General features: G+C 35.3%; 1 pseudogene; it reads left to right on the top strand.

Annotated features, from left to right (window-relative positions):
• The first annotated feature begins 17618 nt into the window (after positions 1 to 17618).
• On the top strand, positions 17619 to 20097 carry LOC145673110 (transitional endoplasmic reticulum ATPase pseudogene; annotated as a pseudogene).
• Positions 20098 to 20450: the final 353 nt, after the last annotated feature.

Here is a 20450-nt window from a genome sequence, read left to right as displayed (position 1 = left end):
ATAAGGTCAAAAATGTGGATATGAATGTACTGAAAGAAGACATCATTGACTCGTTTAGAAAAACAAAAGAAACAAGTACCGGGTCAATTTGACCCACCAAGTGTATCTAAAGGTTAAATGTTATAAACAAATTAGGTTGGGTAACTGCCAGAACATACATGTTTCACCATTTTATCAACATTTGCACATAAATATTTATGTCTAGAATATTTACAACAGGCACGTAGCCAAGGGGTGGGTCCGGGGGGTCCGGACTTCCCCCCCCCCCCCCTTCGAGACCAGAAATAAAAAAATTAAGGAAGGATGAAACAAAAAGAAACAAGAAATAGGAAGAATCAGTGTTTAAAAAAAGCTAAAAATAAAAATAATTTTTCATCGCTTCTCAGCAGTATCAAACATGTTATTTCGGAAACAGTTTTCCACTGATCCTTTAACTTGTCATTTGGAACAGACAGTAGTTTACGGAATAATGAAAAAAAAAAGTTATGTAGAAAGCAAGTTCTGTTAACATTTAATTCAAAAAAGAAAGAAACGCAGATATTGTAAAATATTTTACAAAACATTATTGAATATGTAGTTTTTATAATAGTTGAGGTCATAATGAAAGGAAAATTGTTATATTTGGATGAACAGAAGGAACGTAGATATTGTAAAATATTTTTTTTAATCTCTTTTTTTTTTTTTTTTGGCGCGGTGGCTCAGTGGTAGAGAGTTCACCTCTGGTGCTTGGGTTCCCTGGTTTGATACTAGCTCGCGCCGTGTGGACTTTGTGGTGGACAAATACCCTGCTGGTGGGTTCTCTCGGGGTTCTTCCGTTTCCTCCCACTTTCTTCATTTACCTTTTCACTCATCTCTCATCATCACCGTCTCCTTTAGCCTAACCGGTATAAACGTGGGACGTAAAACTTAAAGATTTCAATTCATTTTCATTTCAAATCTTTTTTTTTTAATATTCTTTTATTCGAGATTTCTTCATAGTTTGTTACTAAAATACTTACTAACATATCCTAATTTTAAAGTCTTAACAAACTAATATATGTTGCTAGTAAAATAGTTTAAATTGATCAAGCCCCTGGTGTGATAACATCAATATTTCATGTCAAACTCCCCCCTCCTTCATTACGAAATCCTGACTAAATGAACCAATATATGTTACCAGTAAAATAGTTTAGAATAATCGAACTCTGGTGTGATAACCACTGTACTTCATGTCTCGGACCCCCCCTATTACGAAATCCTGGCTACGTGCCTGTTTACAAGATACTGATTTATCTTTAGAATTTTACACGTAACGCACACGACCTATCTTCCTACCCATTTCTGGAAATTGCATGCTTTAATTCACATGTAAGAGAAGTCCGAGTACCAGAGTATTCAGAAATTCGAGTCAGAGACAGCAGACAGACTGACGTCTATTACTAACGGTGGTTCGGGTTGTATTGATAGTATTTCATCTCTATTTCTATATAATTTCTACATTATTTTACAAACTGGTTTCTTTTCATCATTTGTAAATTATTAGTACTTTGCTATTTTCTAGTGCAAGTGGAAATGGAACTTTACAAAATCATACCATTATCATATGATTATATAAAGTACAGTCAACGAATTTTAATTTTTTAACCCCTAAATTATTTAAAACCTAGAAGTAAATCATAATAAATTAGTTACATGGTTCTTATAATTTGGAAAATAAAGTAAAGTAATAGAAATAAACTCCCTCCCGGAAATTTATATGCCAGGGGAAAAAACAGAATATTCCCATTTTATTTTCCTTCCCACTGGGAATATTCCCATTGCCCATCACTAGGGACGGATGATTAACGAAAGAGAACAAGTAAGAAAGATTTGGTGGGATGAGAACTTGGCAGGAAACGGGAGAACATTGTGAGAAACTACGAACACAACATTGTGCTTCTAATCCAAAGCTGCTTTGGCGCATTTTGCATTTTGTGTGTGTAACGTTTTATTCTTCCTTTCTACCACTACTTTGAGTGTTTGTTACGATCTTCATCATATACTATTATGATATTTAATTTCCACTAACCTGGTTGTTATGCATCTATCCTTCAATTCACGTTCAAATCTCTACCAGAAGAGATCCACGAGTAATATCATTACAAATGCATAAAGTGAAAACGCACGATTGGAAGAGCAGCAATAATTTGAGAGAAATTGGGAATTCTAATAGAAATTAATCAAATGAAAGGAACTGCTATTTAGTATAAAACACTATGTATTCAATTGAAAGTAGATTTTACTTTTTTTTTACAAGAAGCATAATTGATGAAAAGTGAAAGAATTTGGAACAGTTTAGTGTTTGACTTTCAAAAGGTAGTAAAATAGATTATCATACTACATTAAAAAGTTAAAATATATTTAATTTTAATCTTAGAAAGTGAAAAGCGTATTAAAGTTCCTGTTCTAATTGTTAAGTAGATTTTCAGTTTAGAACAACAGAGGTTTTTTCTAATCGTCTTTATAAGAAAACATAAAGCATTCACTTTCTTGCAAAATTACGTAATAAACTGTGAAATCTTTATTAGGGTCGAAATACAGTAGCTTTTCAATTGATTTCTTGAAATCTTGGGTATACAAACAACAAAACATTGGTTTACAAAACTAAGAACATTTGTCTTTGTTATTTACGAAATCAGGCCATAAATTAATTGGAGATCGTACTTTGTATATACAATCGTTTTGAAAAATTCCCGTCTATTTCTTTTCCTTCTTTATTGTTAAGTTGTTGAGATTATTTGCCTTTCAAAATAGAGAAAAGAAAAAGTGACTGTCTTGATATTTGACTCATCATAATGCTTTATGATGTTCTGACCTACAAACTTCACTTTATTTTGCATTTCCGCCATTGAATGTCGTTATAACAAACCAGGAAAGATGAATCTGTTTTCTTGTTTTACGTGTAGTATGTAAGTTCGTCATTTCACTTACCAACACATTTCATTTATTCGTTACAAATTCATCAATCTTAGTTCTATTCACTTGATGAATTACGCCTAGTAGGGATCACGTATACGTATTCCATCTACTGCAAAGAAGATAAATAACACTTACTTTGGAAGTGGTTCTTCTCAGCTTGAGGGAGTAACTGGTCATCCGTTTTCTGCTTGTTATATATCTCTTGTTTATTATTATGCTGAATTTCTTATTTTGCTCTCTGACAAGTGAGAGTAGTATATACCTGGGTAGATGCTGATGATTTGTCTTTTTTTAACAGTCATCTATCTTACACACACAAAAAAAATACACATACATTCATGTACCAAGAGGGGGGGGGGGGGAGTGTACACAGAAAGCGAGAAAGGAAGATTTGAAATCTGAATGTCTGTTTGTCTGTATTGGACAAATTGGAATAACAATTATCAAGTCGACTTACAATTAGTTTCCCCATTTTTAACTTCCAAACTTTGTTACACACATATATGGAAAGTTTTATAGCACGGCTATATCCGTCCATCTGTCGACACATATGAGAAAAAAAAGTAGCATTGTCAGTGTACAATGTGTAAAAAAAAAAGGTTTGTCATAGCGTATACAACGCAAAAATTGAAGTTTGAATTTTTGCATATTTTTGAAAATAGAAAATATTTAAGTCTTTATATTTGCCGAGTAGAAAGTCATTTACCGTCATATTCCATGGACAGGTAAGTATTTTGCATCCTGAGCACTATACTAACCCGTTAATCTCAACAGCACTGCGGGCAATCTATCAAACAAAGGTGATATTCATAATTACTCCCATAGGAATACATAGAGAAAAGATGTTTGATTGTCCTTATCTTGGGATCAACTGCATGAAAAACCGTCACAACGAACACGATTCCAAACTTTTGATCTATATTATGGCCAAAATTCATGGCGATCCAAGTAGTTCTTGAGACTTTGTTTCTCCTGAACGGACAGATGGACGGACAGAGTATATGTGTGAGAGAGTTTTTAGTAAATCAAAATTTCTAAAAACTGTAAAAGATGTACAAGCCTAGCTTTACTCTCCCAAGAATAGGTTCCATCTCCTTTCTTAAAACTGGTAGAAATTAAAAAAAAAAAAAAAAAAATCCGGTTCAACGTTGATCACCATAAAACAAAAATTGTACTACGTAGCAAGAAGCGGCTTCTTAAATTGGATTTGGTATCCAAATCGTAGGCTTCATTTCCATTCTTGTTCTGTACTGAAGCCGGAACTTGTAGATGTGTAATACCACTTCTAGATTCAATATTCATCTTCATAGAGCAAATGCTATAACACACGGCGAGAAATTACTTTTTGATATGAATTCAGATTAGTTTTCATCTTCTTTACTATCCGTTTATCCATTCATTTTCATTACTGTACGTCTATCCAAACCAGAAGTGGTACAAATATGTGATTTCCTTTTACAGCATTAATCACCATATTGTGGCGGGCACAAATAGTCCACTGCTGACGTCCCTATTAGACCATATTAATCAATCAATAAATCAAACTTGTAATGCACCCCTATTCACACCTGTTCCATAGTGCATTACAACAAATAGTTAATTTTGTTTTATACTTTATTATTCTTACTTCGTTTTACTTATTTAAGTTAATGTTCAAACAAGTTGAAATTTTGGGCAAAATTTTGAATAACTTAGACGAAACATATTCCACTTTTTACACCTAGAATTTTGAGCTAAAGATGGAGAAGAATTTAATTAATATACAAAAGTTTTAGATTTCATAAAGAAAATAATACATAACAAAGGTAGTGCTCAAAAACGCAATTGTCAAAATATTTTGCCAAACCTCAGCTGAGCTTAAGAATATAATCATTACAGATCGAATTTAGAAGTCATCAGAATTTAAGGTAATCTAACTTTATTGTATCGTTTTGTTTTGCGGCAGTAAGAAGTAATATTCATTATAGAAGGGTAATTCTAATACAAGTTTGGAAGAGACAATTCTCTCTTCCTGTATTCACTTGCCACCAACCACAATCACATCCAGGAATGCATATATACCAAATTAACTCAAAGTTAAATTCATAAATTACATACATTTACAATTCAGACGAACATACATATAAATATAGCATATAGCATATATTTGGAGTATTGAGATACTTGTGAAGAGTAAATATATATTTCAACTTTTTTCACGTAAGTACGCCGTTGGGTTAGAGTTACTATTTGGCTGACCTGCGAAAAAGGGTAAATATTGATTAAAATAAGTAAAAAGAACAAAATAATAATTATTATAAATATAGAAAATAATAATTAAAAGGGAACTAACAAGGTAAACTTAGATACAATACTCGCTGCAGCTGCACATCGATAAGTAGGACTGCTTTAAAAGGAAATAGTGAGTAGGGTAGGGTAGAGTAGAGTAAGATAGGAATAAGTAAGGTAAGGGTAGTAATGGATTAGTTTAAGGTTAGGGAAGTTTTGACCCATTTTCATAAAATTCATAGAGTGTAATTTCTCGTTTCTGAATGAGCATACCAGCTGGAGCGGTCATTGTAAAGTTAAACCCATAAAAATAAAAGAATACCGGTATGTTATGAAATATAAATGGTGTAACCCAGGAATATGTCGTATCCTTATCTCATTGCGGACATCTCCGACCAACGTGACACTTCAAATTCATAGAACCTAAAAAGGGAAAGAATGATTAGCAAACACAATTGCCAGAAAACGAAGTACAATAACCGCATCTAAATATAAAGCAAAATTCTATACAAATGGTTATGTCAATTTACTCTTTATGTTATAATGCAAATGTTTAAAAATCTCTCGTTTTTTTTTTATTTTTCAAAATGAATTTGCATTATAATTTGTATAAATTTACTATTGCTTAAATTAAATTTGATTATACATTGATTGATTGATATTATATTAAGAAGTAATCAGTAAAATGAAACCATTAGACTTCCAGTTTATTGCCAAGGAAATAGAAAAAAATAATTCCATATGTTAATCAATGAAGATAAAGAAACAAAAATAACTTAGGTATTCAAGACTTAGTGGAACTTGGTATGTACCATCAGCTGAAGGATATGATATATACATGGCTTATGGAAAGTGTCTTTGCTTTGTTGGGATCGATAACAACAATAATAATTCTGCTTTAGGGTTAAATTCCAAAGTTGGGCGTCCGTTTCCAGCAAAATTTTTAAAATTTACAGGAAAGATATGGATAATTTGATCGTTTGTGTGCTTGATAATATATAAAAGTCTCGAAAAATCTGTTTATTTGTTATATATATGCGGCTATAAACATGGGACTATACGGCGAGCGGAGGGAACTACTTGGCGCAAGGTAACCAAACAGTTGCATTGTGGGAAAGAAACGAGCATTTATGTTATGAACATGGCGAATGTACAAGGGCAATGAACTAACAGTTTTAACATTTGTGAAGCAATACGTTGATAACGAGCAATTTTTTTTAAAAGTTGTGAAGAGCACGAATTAATGAACCTAATAACAAATTACACAAAGTGTGCAGAGGAGATAACAGCGAAAAAACGTGGCGAAAGCGGACGCCCAACTTTGGAATAAATGCCCTGCTTTATATTAAAAATTAACCCTGTGGAGATTCTATGGAGTATTGGCGGCTCTTAAAGTGGAATTAATTGAACATTTTATTCCACACTGAGCAAAACTCTTTCTGGAAATTACACATATCTGCTATAGCTTAATTTGCGTTGGGAAGTTTACTTATATTTGGATTAGTTTCTGCTGTACGCAAGTTGTGCTTTGGACAGATTTCTTGTTATACCATTATCATTCTCTTTTATTTGTACTTAATCATCATTCATTAGCTTGTTTGTTATGCTACACGGTAGTAGGCGTCTAGTCTTGAGGGGAATTTAACTTGGACTTTCATCAGAATCACTGTAGTTTCACCACATTTACAATAATAATAATAATAATAATAATAATAATAATAATAATAATAATAATAATAATAATAATAATAATAATAATAATAATAATAATAATAATAATACCATTTTAAAAATATAATGAATAATAACTAAGTTTTCGGTTCATCAAAACAGTAGTGTAGCCAGGATGTATGTTTGGGGGGGGCCAAGTGCTGTTATAGGTACATATAGAAAAATTAGAAACAAAAAAAATAAACATAAAACTATATAAAAAATTACAAACATCAAAGTACCAAAGTACATTGTCGGATCTCTTTGGGGGGCCCGGCCCCTCTGGCCCCCCTTCCCTACGCCACTGCATCAAAATATTCTTTAAATAAACAGGATATATATATATATATATATATATATATATATAATTTCTGAGCAGAAATATATCTTTAACATTTATGGCATTATGGAAGTAGATGAATTACTTAATATTGAATGGAAAATTGAAAATAATAATAATAATAAATTATATTCAAGTATTTTAAGAGTATTGAACAGCCCAGTCATTTCTTTTTCTTTCTTTTTCTTTTAAACTTATCAATTTATATGACAAAGTATTTTTCGCTTTTCTATGAAATGAGTTGCAATTTTAATGCTTTGCTTTCACTGATTTCTTCTTCATGCCTAGTATATTGTTCTTTCTTTGTCCAAATGGATTTGTAATATATATAAAAATAATATCTATCTATGTACACAAACACACAGTCTGTTTTTAATACACTGAATCTATAACGAAAAACCAATTTCTCGAACCTTGCTCTATGGGGATCCAATATTGAAACCAAAAGTGAGATATTTCTATATTTCTCATTTAAATAAAGTCATAAATGACGTCATAAAGTGAGTTCCATCTCCACCCTTACCCCTCTATTGAAATAAGAAATATGGAAATCTCCCACTTTTGGTTTCAACATTAGATTCCCATGGTTAAACATTAACAAATAATAACAATACTTGAATAAAGAGAACTGTTTAGGACCATGACAAATACATCATGCAAGAAAATAACAAGAAAGAGCTAGAAAGGCGTACAAATTAGAAGTGAAAATTACACAAGGTGCTTTCACCCCAGATTTCGACAACGGACTGAAGGACAACGCGCATGAGTGTGCAGGTTAAACATACGCAAAACACACACGGTACTGGGAGTTCGTATTCTGAGGCCAAATTTGCTCGAATTTTTCGTTCGTATTCCAAGTTGTTCGAGCTCTGGAGCCTTCGGATTTCGAGGGACATTACTATATATATATATATATATATATATATATATATATATATATATATATATATATATATATATGTGTGTGTGTGTGTGTGTGTGTGTGTGTGTGTGTAAATTTAACCAGTTGAATCGAACTTAGAAAATATTCACATTAATTTTAAGATAAACGAAAAATATTTCCCCGTACAAATGAATGGACTGGAAAACCTAGGTGTTACAGGTTTCAACAGCTTTAACAATTAGACATGTGCGTGATAATATATTTTATCAAATTTTTTGTTATATCTTGAAAAGGATGTGAATTAAGCAAGCACACTTTCAGATTCTGTATCAGATATTTGGCACTCCATTGGAAATGAATATTAAACCTAGAGAAAATTCCTAAGCTGAGCATTCCTTTCGTTTCAGCTCTGGCACTTATTCCAACAGTTTCCTTGGCAGCTAAACCATGGATCAGTAAAAGTGACTAGTAAATTTATCATCGTTAACTGTGGGCAACCTTCAACTGCGGTCGAACTGACGAAAGACATAATTTCTTCTGGTTTATCAATAAACATCTACACACTTCTCTGGTTCTGTCCAACTTTCTAGGTCTTCATCCTTTCCGACCTAGATTGTTACTCGAACAAAGAATATATATTTTAATCCAAGGACATGTTTTGTTTTTTTTCTCAAAATATAAATTACTGGTTTCTGAAGTTCATACCTATCATTGAATTGTATTTCCACAACTTTGATTTTGTCCACAAAATATAATTCCACACATTATCATCTTCTTTCATTCACGAACTGATTCTATGCAAATTTGTTTCGGAAGTAATGATAACCTTTAGTTGTCATTTGAGAAGTGTGAACATATAGGCACGTGCCAAGGAAAAGGTGGGTGAAATGTTTTTTTTTTTCTTTTTGTTACTAATTGCATACGAAAGCGAAGTGATTTACTTGTGCTACTTTCTTTGTGAGTTTTGTAAACAAAAGGTGCCGAAGAAGACTTTCTCGAATATATTGGATGCTTTATAAAACGTAGTCCAATCTTTCTATTGATCAGGAAACGTTATATTATGTCTACCCTTCTTGTATCCTTACCGATGAACATTCTTTCTAACGCATTAGTTTGGAATCCATTCATTGTCTGAAGACGGACGAACTAGTTGATGAGGACAATAACCCGTCGTCAATGACAATGTGATCGTGAGCGCTTTGCTAATGTAGTGGCACTTTATGTAGGTAGAATTGCACTTACGCGCCAGTAAATCATCTGACGATAACAACATGGGTTTTTCTAGTGGTGAAAGTGACATGAACTATTGCGCTCCATTCAAAGAACAAGGACTGGAGGTCAAGAAGAACATTTGATGGTAAAAGTTTCAGTTGTAATTGAAAGTGCTAAAAAGTAGACAAAATGCATATTAGTCCTAGGAGTGTTTCCTTCTTTCCCCAATATTTTGGCGTACAAATTTGGAAGATGTTACGTCAGAACAGCATTATGAAGTGATGTACGTACTATATGCAGGATCGTACTTAACATTTTTGCCACCTCAGGCCACTGAAAACTGCGCTCCCACAATATTAGTAAAGGTGTAGAAATTTTGAAACAGCGAAGTGAATGATCAACGTTTAACCGAAAGTAATAAATAAATAAATAAATACAATAAAATAATACACAACTTTCAGTTTGAATTTATAAAATTATGCTAGATTAAACTTTATTAATATAAAACTGGTCCGAAAAAAATTGCCGCCAGAGGCCTTCACCGATGTTGATCCATGCATAAATACGGCCGCGACTATATGTTCAGCATACTATGTTCAAAAAACAAATCTATTTTTTATTCATTTAACTCTTTAGGGATGACTCCCATAAATCAATCTTTTTTCAGGGATGAAAAAGAAGGGAAAAAGAAAATGAAATTAAAGTAAAAAGAAAAATAAACAATTTTCAGACTGAGTTTTTCTTAAATTAGAATACGTAGATTGACTTATTTGACAAATTAAACGCAAATTAGGTATATAAATTACACTTGTCCTTTCCGTCCAGATTTTAAGTTTATATACTTTACCCGTCATTAATGGCACGATCGGCTGTGTTTATATGCCACACCCATCTTTAAAGGTTCTGTTTTGGGACGACTATAAGTTCTTATTCAGAGATATGTACAAAAAAGGATGCCTTAAAAGTAATCCAAGCTTGTAATTGGGAGTTGAATATTTATTGGACAAATTAAATCACACTCGTCCTTTCAGTCCAGGTATACCAAGCGCGTCTTGGACACAGCGATCGGATGTGTGTTTACATGTCACATCCGTTTCTAAAGGGTTAAAGACGGGCATCTACAATTGGATGAAAGATATGTTGATACTTTGACTTGAAATATAGAATTCGGCAGCCGAGGAATATTCGCTATGTTGGTTCACTTTCATTTATCAGTAAAAGAGTAATATAAAAGGCCTTTCAAAGAGAGGATAACTAGATATTTTTGAGTATAACTGTATATTTAACTCGGGGCTAAAATCTTAACATAAATCTTTGTAAAGCAGTCGACGGATGCTAAAAATTGTGGCAGGGCAAAACTTTATATTGGTGCCTTCTGGTGATACTCACAAGATTGAGAGATTACAAGACAAAATTTTTGTGGAGATACGGTAGTAGTTCTAAACTGCACAACTCATAAACTGTATTGAATCTTACTTACTGTTGCCACGAGACGAGACAGAACTCTTTTAGACGAGACACGAGACGAGACAGGATACTTGTCCCGTCTCGAAAACGAGACGAGACACGGGACGAGACGGGACGTCTCGTGAAATGTCTCGTCTCGTGTCTCGAAATGAAAATGCTGGCGGGAAAGGCCAAGATTGAAATTGCCAGTGGTCATATAGATTGCAAAAGGAAAATCCCCTTTGTGAGAAAACATGTTGAAAAGCCTTCATACAAAAGTGTCCTCTGTCTATTGAATGAAACAATCGTGATACACGAGCTTCCAGGAATATCATCCTTAATGTCTTGTCCCCAATTTCCCTTGCTGTAAACTGAGGAATTCTCATTTTTTTCATTTCTGGCTGGAACGATGACAAACAAAATCAAAGACAGGGAAGATTTTTTAGAAGGTCAAGAAACCGAACTACCACCACCATCTATTCAATTTGAAAACTGGGTTTGGTCTACACTCATTACAGGCTGTAGTTGAAAGTTCTGGCTGAGATGGCGGAAGAGAACAGAGCAGACTACACTTGTCTTTATTCTCTGGTGGCGGTATTCTTTTTGCTATATGAACCGAAAACGGCAATTGAAGTATGTCATCTTGCAACTAAAATTTTGTCTTCTCTCTCTCTCTCTCTCTCTCTCTCTCTCACACACACACACACACACACACACACACACACACACACACACATATATATATATATATATATATATATATATATATATATATATATATATACATAAAAACACACTTTTACCATTTTACCAATCGCTCGCTTATTATGCAGCAGTCATGTAAAATTCACCTCTTCGATTGGAAGGCGGGCGAAGGACAAAGAAAGCAAAGATATTATCGACAAACCCTTCAAATTGTTTGCTTTCAGCAAATTTATGATACTAACAATAACACTTTAGGTGAAGAGGTTTTACAGGGGGACCTTCGTTTTGTTACGCGGAAATGTTTGATCTGACCTGAGTGTGAAATTGGCCTCTGCTTCCATGTTGAGAGGAGGGGAGTACTTCCCTTTCCTAGTGAATAATATTCATTAGGACCTGAATTATCTTCAGAAGTGGTTTCTTACAGAGTGTAAAGAACATTTGGTATAATATTCATGGAACTCCGTTTAAAGCAGAAAATATCATGAGAATGATCAAAATTCGAACATTGAAGAACATAATTAACAGAAAAGAAATAAGATACCTAAACCATATTTTTAAACCTGCTATAAAATGTATATCCTATATTTTTACTAATTCCTTACTCCCATGAAAGTACCCTGGGGAGGATATTCTCTCCAATTTTTTCAGACTGAAATCCTTTTATCCCGTACGATTTCGCCCCCTGACACAATACGAAAAAACAAATGCTGTTAAAATCCATACACATGACCCTTCCGGGACTCAACCCGGGGCCTTCAAGCCGATGGTCTATCGCCGCAGACCGCTCGGCTTGGTATGAAGATGTACGTTGTATGATTGCGAATAGGCACTATAAAGCAAGTTGGCTGATAGTATACGATAGTGTCGGGGATGGTGACACCTTTACATCGAACTTTGCTTGTCGCGTAAACATTATTTGACATTAGTGTCTTCATCTTCGACGTACCTATGAACAATTTACTGTATATTCGTGTATTGAAACCGGTGAAACAAATTTCAATGTTTCAGAATGTAAATAATAATAATAAAAAAATCTAGGGTCGAGAAGCCTCAGACAACTAACAGCAGAGATATATTATCTTGTAAACTATTTGTCCTTGCCTTGTGAGCTTATTTGAATTTACTTTTAAGACCTTTAGGCAACTTTAGCCGAATGGATGATGATGGGAAAATTAGTGGAATGAAGAAAGTGGTAGGATACTAGAAAACTTCGAGAAAACACACACATTCGAAAAATGAAATGAAATGAAATCTTTGAGTTTTACGTTCCACGTTTATGCCGGTTAGGCTAAAGGAGACAGTGATGATGAGTAATGAATGAAATGGTGGAATGAAGAAAGTGGGAGGAAACGGGAGAACCACGAGAAAACCCACGGACACGGTGTTTGTCCACCACAAAGTTCATTTGGCGGGGCCTGGGATCGAACCCGAGACCCAAAGCACCAGAGGTGAACGCTCTACCACTGAGCCACCGCGGTCCCCACACACATTCGATGTTTGTCCACGACAAAGCTCACATGGCACTAACCGAGATCGAACGACTACTACATACACCAGAGGTGAAGGCTTCACGGTGTAGCTACCGTGACATTTCTTGTCTTGTGTGTTCTGGGTAATACTTGTAACTTAGTTGTATCTTGATTAGCATGGTGCAGCCTGCTACATTTTACTTTCTTTCCCATGGTATGCTGCTATATTTTTTACGAGACAAGACGAGACAAAACGAGACAAATGAGACGAGACGAGACGGGGCGGGACGGGACAGAACATCTCGAGACGAGACACGAGACGGGACGAGCATATTTTTTCGAGACGAGATACGAGACGAGACGTGGCAACACTAATCTTACTTGCATTAGTCGTAAAAATCAACGAGGTGCATAACTTCTAAAAATCATCTAGGTGTACAAATCTTGATCTGCAGGAGTTACTAAAAATTTCTTAAGTGTATTGATCCTAAAATGCACAAGTTCTAAACTGTGTAAATTCTAAAATATCTCTTGTGGCGTGCCATCGCGTCCAAGCCAAGAATATTATAGATTGCAGAGATTTCTAAAATTTGAGACAATGTACTAACTTATACTCCAATCAGGTACTTTATCTGAGAGGTATTCCGGTAATATTTACTGTTTATTTATTTATTTATTTATTACGAAGCTGATTAGATACAGGACGAAAACTTTATTTTTCCTGATAAAGAGCTGCTTATTTTTTATGACAGTCCATTGAGAAATAAATTCGACTTATGAAAAGTATCGCCCTCTTGATGAAGCTTTGACGGCCTCTTTGCGAAATCTGTAAAAATAGTGATTAGATTTATATTTTAAAATATGATGTATGTAGAAAAAAGTCTTAATTCATTCCTACAACGAATTAAGTTACGTCATATAATTCATGTATAACTGCAGAATAGACAATAATAATAAAATAAAATAATAATAACAATAATAAAACAACAACAATAATAATGTAGCATTATATGGCTGTTACTGTTGCAATTAATTGCATTCGCAGAATTTCATCAAGAGAAGTGGGGATTCAAACACTGTCTCATTTCTTTTCAGAACATTGTTGTACAAGCTTTCCGATATCCTCTGCAAAAAAACGTTTTCGATTGAGCAGAAAGCCATGAATGCATTGCTTCCTTCACCTGTTGATTGGAGCTGAATCGACGACTCCGGAGAGGATCTTTAGGTGGACCAAATAGATTGTAATCCAACAGGGCGAGATCGGGACTGCATGAACAATGCTCCAACACTTGAAACGCAGCGTTTGAAAAGTTAGCTCGGTGTGAGTAACGGCATGTGGACTAGTGATGAGCGCAAGAGTCTTGGTCTTGCAGTTTTTGCAAGAGTCTTGCATGCAAGACCAAGGCCAAGACCAAGACCAAGACTACGAATCCCGATGCAAGACCAAGACCAAGACCAAGGGGTGCAAGACCAAGACCAAGACCAAGACCATACCTGCAAGACCAAGCCCAAGACCAAGACCAAGACTCTTGCGCAAGAGTCTTGCACAAGTACCGGTCAGTGGTAGAGCGTTCACCCCTGGTGCTGGGGTGCCTGGTTCTATCCCAGTTAGTACCATTTGAGCTTTTTTGGTGGATAGATACCGTGTGCGTAGGTTTTCTCGGGATTTTCACGTTTCCTCCTACTTTCTTCATTCCACCATTAGTTTCGTTTCTCATCCATCACCATCTCCCTTAGCCTCGACGTATAATTGTAGCATGTAAAACTAGATATTACATCATTTCAAAACATATTAGTGGTTTCCTTCTCACAAAACTAAAGAGAAATGAAGAATAGAACATCGGTAATTTCGTACACCATAGGTGCCGGCTACACGGATATGGCCTTGGCTCCTTGGCCTTCCAGCATCCGTTAGAAATTTTTAATGTGAGCTAAAAAAAAAAATAATATCGAAATAACAATTTCATGATATTGACAAACACTTAGTGTATGTGACCGCAAGTTTGATTTCATGGGCGGGTGCTTGTACGTTGAATAACTGTGCATCAATATAACTTTTAGCCTCCTCAAGTATATGGCACCCGAGGATTGAGCGATATAACATTATACGACAATAAATAATCCATATTCACAATTGTGAGTGATTTTGTACCGATATTTCAAATAACTTCGAGTTTGATACTGTGTTTTTGTATTTCTAATATAGGTAAAAAGTATTTGTATAAATTGAGTTTACACAAAAGACATGGACAGTTGAGTCGTTTTCAATTTTCACTCATATTATTCTAAAATGTTAAGAGGTTTGATTATAATCGTTATTATTTTGATTTTTCTCTCTCTTTTTTGGCCTATATTGCTAACATATCATCATCATCATAGCTAGTCTGTCATTATTGGCAGGTGAATTGTTGCAACTCAGAAGCTTCGATATACGGTGGTCCTCGCGGTAGTAGCAATTTTCTGTTTTAATACTTTCCTTCAACTACAATTTTTTTGGCCCTCCCTCTCTTTCCTTCCACCATACCCTATAGGACGTCTAACATAATAAAGTTCCTCCTCAGCTAATGTCCCAACCATTTTCTTTTCCTCCTCTTAATTACATCTAAAATTCTTTTTTCCCCTACTGCTACTAACACCTCATTCGTTTTCCGTTCAACACAGCTTATTCTCTCCTTTTCTCGAAAGCCTCCAATATATTTTTCATTGCTTTTGCGTAATGTCCATGTTTCTGTTCCATAGAGTGCTTACTGCAATCAGTAAAACAAAATCTCAATATTTAAATTTAAGTTTGTTCAATATAAAGATTAACTAATTTTGGTTGGAAATAAAAAAAAAAAAAGCTGACTCCTTTAGTGTGTAAAAATAATTTAGCAGTTCATGATATTTCAGTAATCTGTACCGTGTTGATTTTCTTTCATGAGTCTCAGGGGTAGAGTCAGTCGCTCGTCTGTTATTGAGAATCAAGGCACGGACTCGTTCAATAATGTCATCAGTTGTTGCTGTACTGGGCGCCCTACTCTTTCTTCATCCTTCACGCTCGTTCGATCACTTTTGAACTGTTCAATCCACTGATCAACACTTCGGTGTGGCAACACATTGTCTGCGTATTGTGACACCTAACGTCTGGTGAGCGTACAACGCCGTAGAGCCAACCTAAAAAGAAATTATATATATATATATATATATATATATATATATATATATATATATATGATATATGCCATAATACTAAGGAACCAAGATAGGGTGAAGCTGGTGGGACCGCGCAGTAGCGTAGAGGTATGTCTGTAGGGAGCAGGCACGTCAGCAACGACGGGTGTGCGCGTAAGCAACGATAGTAGAAATATATTGTTTTCTTCCTGATATTAGATGCCATACCTATCGGGCAACTTTATCCTTAAGGATTATGACGTAACACACTGTATTTGCATAAAATTGAGTTTATCATGGCTTCCTTATAGATTATTATATACACTATACACTTACATTGCATAGAAGAATACATTTTGAATTACTTTTTTAAAACACTATTAGGAATGTCAGAGGTTGACTATTTATATATTCTTATTCTTCTTTCGAAATAGCATTAGATATTTCTTCCACAAAGTCTACAAATCAATGCTCACCTTTATTTTATATTGTATAATTCTCATTGTAACCGACTTTTCATTTAAACCTGTTATTATAATTATTCAGCTAACAAGACTGGGTAATTTTTCTTTAATGCAATTAAATAAATTACCTTTTTTTCACTCCATATTAACTCTATGCGTTTTCCTTCTAGGATCAAATATATTTTCGACAATCATATGCTAGTACAGGTAAAATGTCTACTACAGTATGTCCCATTTCAGTAAAATTGCTACTAACACCCCAATGCCGTGCCGAGGAAAATCAGCGCCCGGGGTGAGAGTATGCTACGGCGCCGTAGATATGAGGTCAACAGAGCAATCATGAAGCGCCACCGTAGTAAGAACATCTTCAAAAATTAACCCCGCTTTTCCTAGGTTTTGAGCACTTTTTATTACTTTTTTCCTTCCATTTTATATATGTGTACAAGTATAAATCTGACTCTGAACAAATTAAATATTAAATTGAAAAACACTGCTGTTGATCTAGAATATTTCAGTAATTTTTCCTCTTTTTTCTTTCCTTTTCTTTTTCTTCCGAATTTTGCGCCCCCTCAATTCGGCGCCCAGGGCCGTCTCCCCACCCCCAAAACACGATACTGAGGACACCCAAAAATAATACATGTAATATTTCTTAAGGCTTTAAGCTATGTTAGATATTGTCCCTTCAATTTAACTTGTGAAGCATGGAATGAGGTCACCATATCATTTCCAAAAGAACTGAAAATAAGCTTCATTATCTAAACAAAGCATATTCCCTTCAGATGAAACATAAAATATAATCCAGGCCCTAAGGCAATAAAACGCAAACTGAGGTCCCCACACGAAATAAATATGTTTATGTAGATTGTAAATTGTATGGGGTCCAAATTTCGTATTTTTCTAGGAAAAGGGCAAATAGTAATGCTTGCTTCCCCAGAAAAGAATTCAAGTTACGGTGCTGTAAATGGTATTGTTTTTTAACAACGCAAATTTGGACGAATCAACAATAAATGCCGATTGTTTCAATGCAACGAATTTGTAATGAAAAATGGAATAACAACATCAACGTGAAATTTTTGATAGTGTAATTTTGCAAATATCTCTGTTAGAATTAAATAAAGATGTTTCCGTTTCTTTTCCCCGAAAGTGGTTACCCACAACCACTAAGTCAATTTATCGTGGATGAGGATAACACGAACGATATTCATACAGTAAAAATATCAGACAGAAGAATAACTGAATTGAAGCTCTCCGTGGACGAGATAGTTCTTGTGAAAGGAAAGAAAAGATCTGACACGATTTGCAGAATTCGTCCCATTGACTCTTTCACACCAAACGACGCCATTATACAAATGAACGCTCTCACCAGAAGCAACCTCAGGGTCAACGTTGGTGATTCTGTCTACGTGTTCAAGATTAGCAACGTTCCAGATTGCAAACTAATTAATCTGGCTTTAATCGATGACAATGTTCCAGCACATTTGCGTGGTGATATTTTAGAAAATTATATAAAACCGTATTTCCATCAAGAAAAGTCTGTTCCAATCCATGAGACAAATACATTTGTTGCTTCAAATTATTTTTACCCAGACGCGCCTCCTTTGGAGTTTAAAGTTAAAGGAATGATTCCTCATCCTTTTGGATTTGTTCAAACTGGACTTGTGGAGTTCCAACTTTCAAACCAAACTATAAGCCGAGCAGATCATAACAGCTACCTCAGTGCTATTGGGTATGATGATATAGGGGGATATAAAATGCAATTGACACAAATACAACAGCTCGTGGAGTTCCCATTGATACGTCCAGAGGTATTCAGAACCCTTGGAGTAAGGGCTCCTCGCGGTGTCCTTATGTATGGTCCACCAGGAACAGGAAAAACAATGATTGCTAAAGCTGTGGCCAATGAATCCGGTGCCAATTTCATCTCAGTCAGTGGTCCAGAAATATTTAGCAAGGCTGTTGGCGAAACAGAGGACAATCTCCGTAAGATATTTGAACAAGCTAGAAAAAGTGCTCCGTGCATTGTTTTCTTCGATGAACTGGACTCTATAGCGTGCAACAGAGGTAAGTCAGATAGTCACTATGAGGTCCGAACTGTGTCACAGCTTCTTACATTAATGGATGGAGTAAAAGAAACCCCTCAAGTTATAGTCATGGCTGCAACTAATAGAATTGATGCTATAGACCCTGCTTTGAGAAGAGGCGGTCGTTTTGATCGGGAAATCTATTTCGGACCTCCAACTGAAGAAGAAAGACTAGAAATCCTAAAGAAAATAACACGAAATCAAAAACTTACTCCAGATGTCAAGTTAGAAGAAATTGCCAGAGCTACACATGGATACGTGGGAGCCGATTTAAATCTTCTGTGTGCTGAAGCAGCGTATCGCCAGATCGCAATATGCATGTTTGAATCACAAAGTGCCAGAGACGAGAATGAGTTCAAAGAGAAAGTAATAAGTTCATTTGCAATCACAGCAGATGACTTCGCTTTTGCTATGAAGAAAGTTGGTCCAAGTGCTTTGAGAGAGGTGTTTGTGAAGCCACCAAATGTCACGTGGGCACAGATCGGAGGACTCTTCCGTGTTAAACGAGAACTGCAAGAACTTATACAACTCCCTATAAAGTACCCGGAAAAATTTCGAGAGTTAGGTCAAATTCCTCCGAAAGGAATTCTTTTGTTTGGTCCTCCTGGTTGTGGGAAAACAATGCTTGCGAAAGCGATAGCCACTGAAAGTGAAGCAAATTTCATTTCCGTGAAAGGTCCAGAGCTTCTTACGAAATACTTTGGAGAATCAGCTCAAAATATCCGAAGACTTTTCATGTGGGCTAGGAACACTGCTCCCTGTGTGATTTTCATTGATGAATTTGACTCCATCTCTCAAGTAAGAACTGGTAGTGAATGTTGTAGTGAATCTGCCAGAGTGGTGAACCAACTGTTGGTAGAAATGGACGGGATTGAAGAAAACAAAAATATTTTCGTAGTTGCAGCAACCAACCGCCCTGATATGATTGATTCTGCCATATTGCGACCAGGAAGATTTGACCAGTTTATATACATTCCACTGCCTGATGAACCTACAAGAGAATCTATCTTAAAAGCAACGCTTCGTAACACTCCACTTGATTTTAGAGTTGATCTGAAGGCGCTGGCAAGTGTGACCGAAGGATACTCCGGCGCTGATCTCACTGAGCTGTGTCAACGGGCTTGTAAGTTAGCGATTCGACAGAGTATCGAGGCGGAGGAACAGAATTCAAACCAAGTGTCCTCCACTCTAATTCTTACAGTAGACCACTTTAAACAAGCTCTAAATGACGTAGGCAGATCTGTGTCTGCCCAAGATGCTCTTACGTATGAGAAATATGCTCGTGCCATTCACAGAGCAAGAGGAATATGATTCCATTTATTGATGTCCGGATTCTATTGTTGTTATCCTATTTTAAAAAGCTTCACATCTTATGATTGATTCATTCAACATTTTTAGTGTAACTACAGTTAATAGATAATAAATTAAAATTTCAGAGAAATTGTCGACTTTTAAAAATGTGTGCGTTGCTAGAACTTTATTTCTCGTATGTAAATTTATAATTATTAACTTCTAAAATAGGGATAATATTTTCATGATTCACGAGGAATTTGTGGCGTAGTGGTAAAGCAGAAGATTCTTATTGCGGAGACTGGGCTTCGAATCTCGTCGTGACAATTATTTTTTCATAATCAGTTACTCTGTGACAGTTGTGAATGTAGACTTCCATGCATAAAAAAACAATAGTAATAGCCCCCCCCCAAAAAAAAACACCTGCATATCTGTATATAATCTTTCTACCGTCTTCCTCATGGAGCTAGAAGCTCCGGCTCCATACTCTACACA

This window comes from Thermobia domestica, chromosome 16 (assembly GCF_964235325.1).
Source record: "Thermobia domestica chromosome 16, izTheDome1.hap1.1, whole genome shotgun sequence".
Lineage (NCBI taxonomy): Eukaryota > Metazoa > Arthropoda > Insecta > Zygentoma > Lepismatidae > Thermobia > Thermobia domestica.
This window is presented reverse-complemented; position numbering and strand designations above follow the sequence as displayed.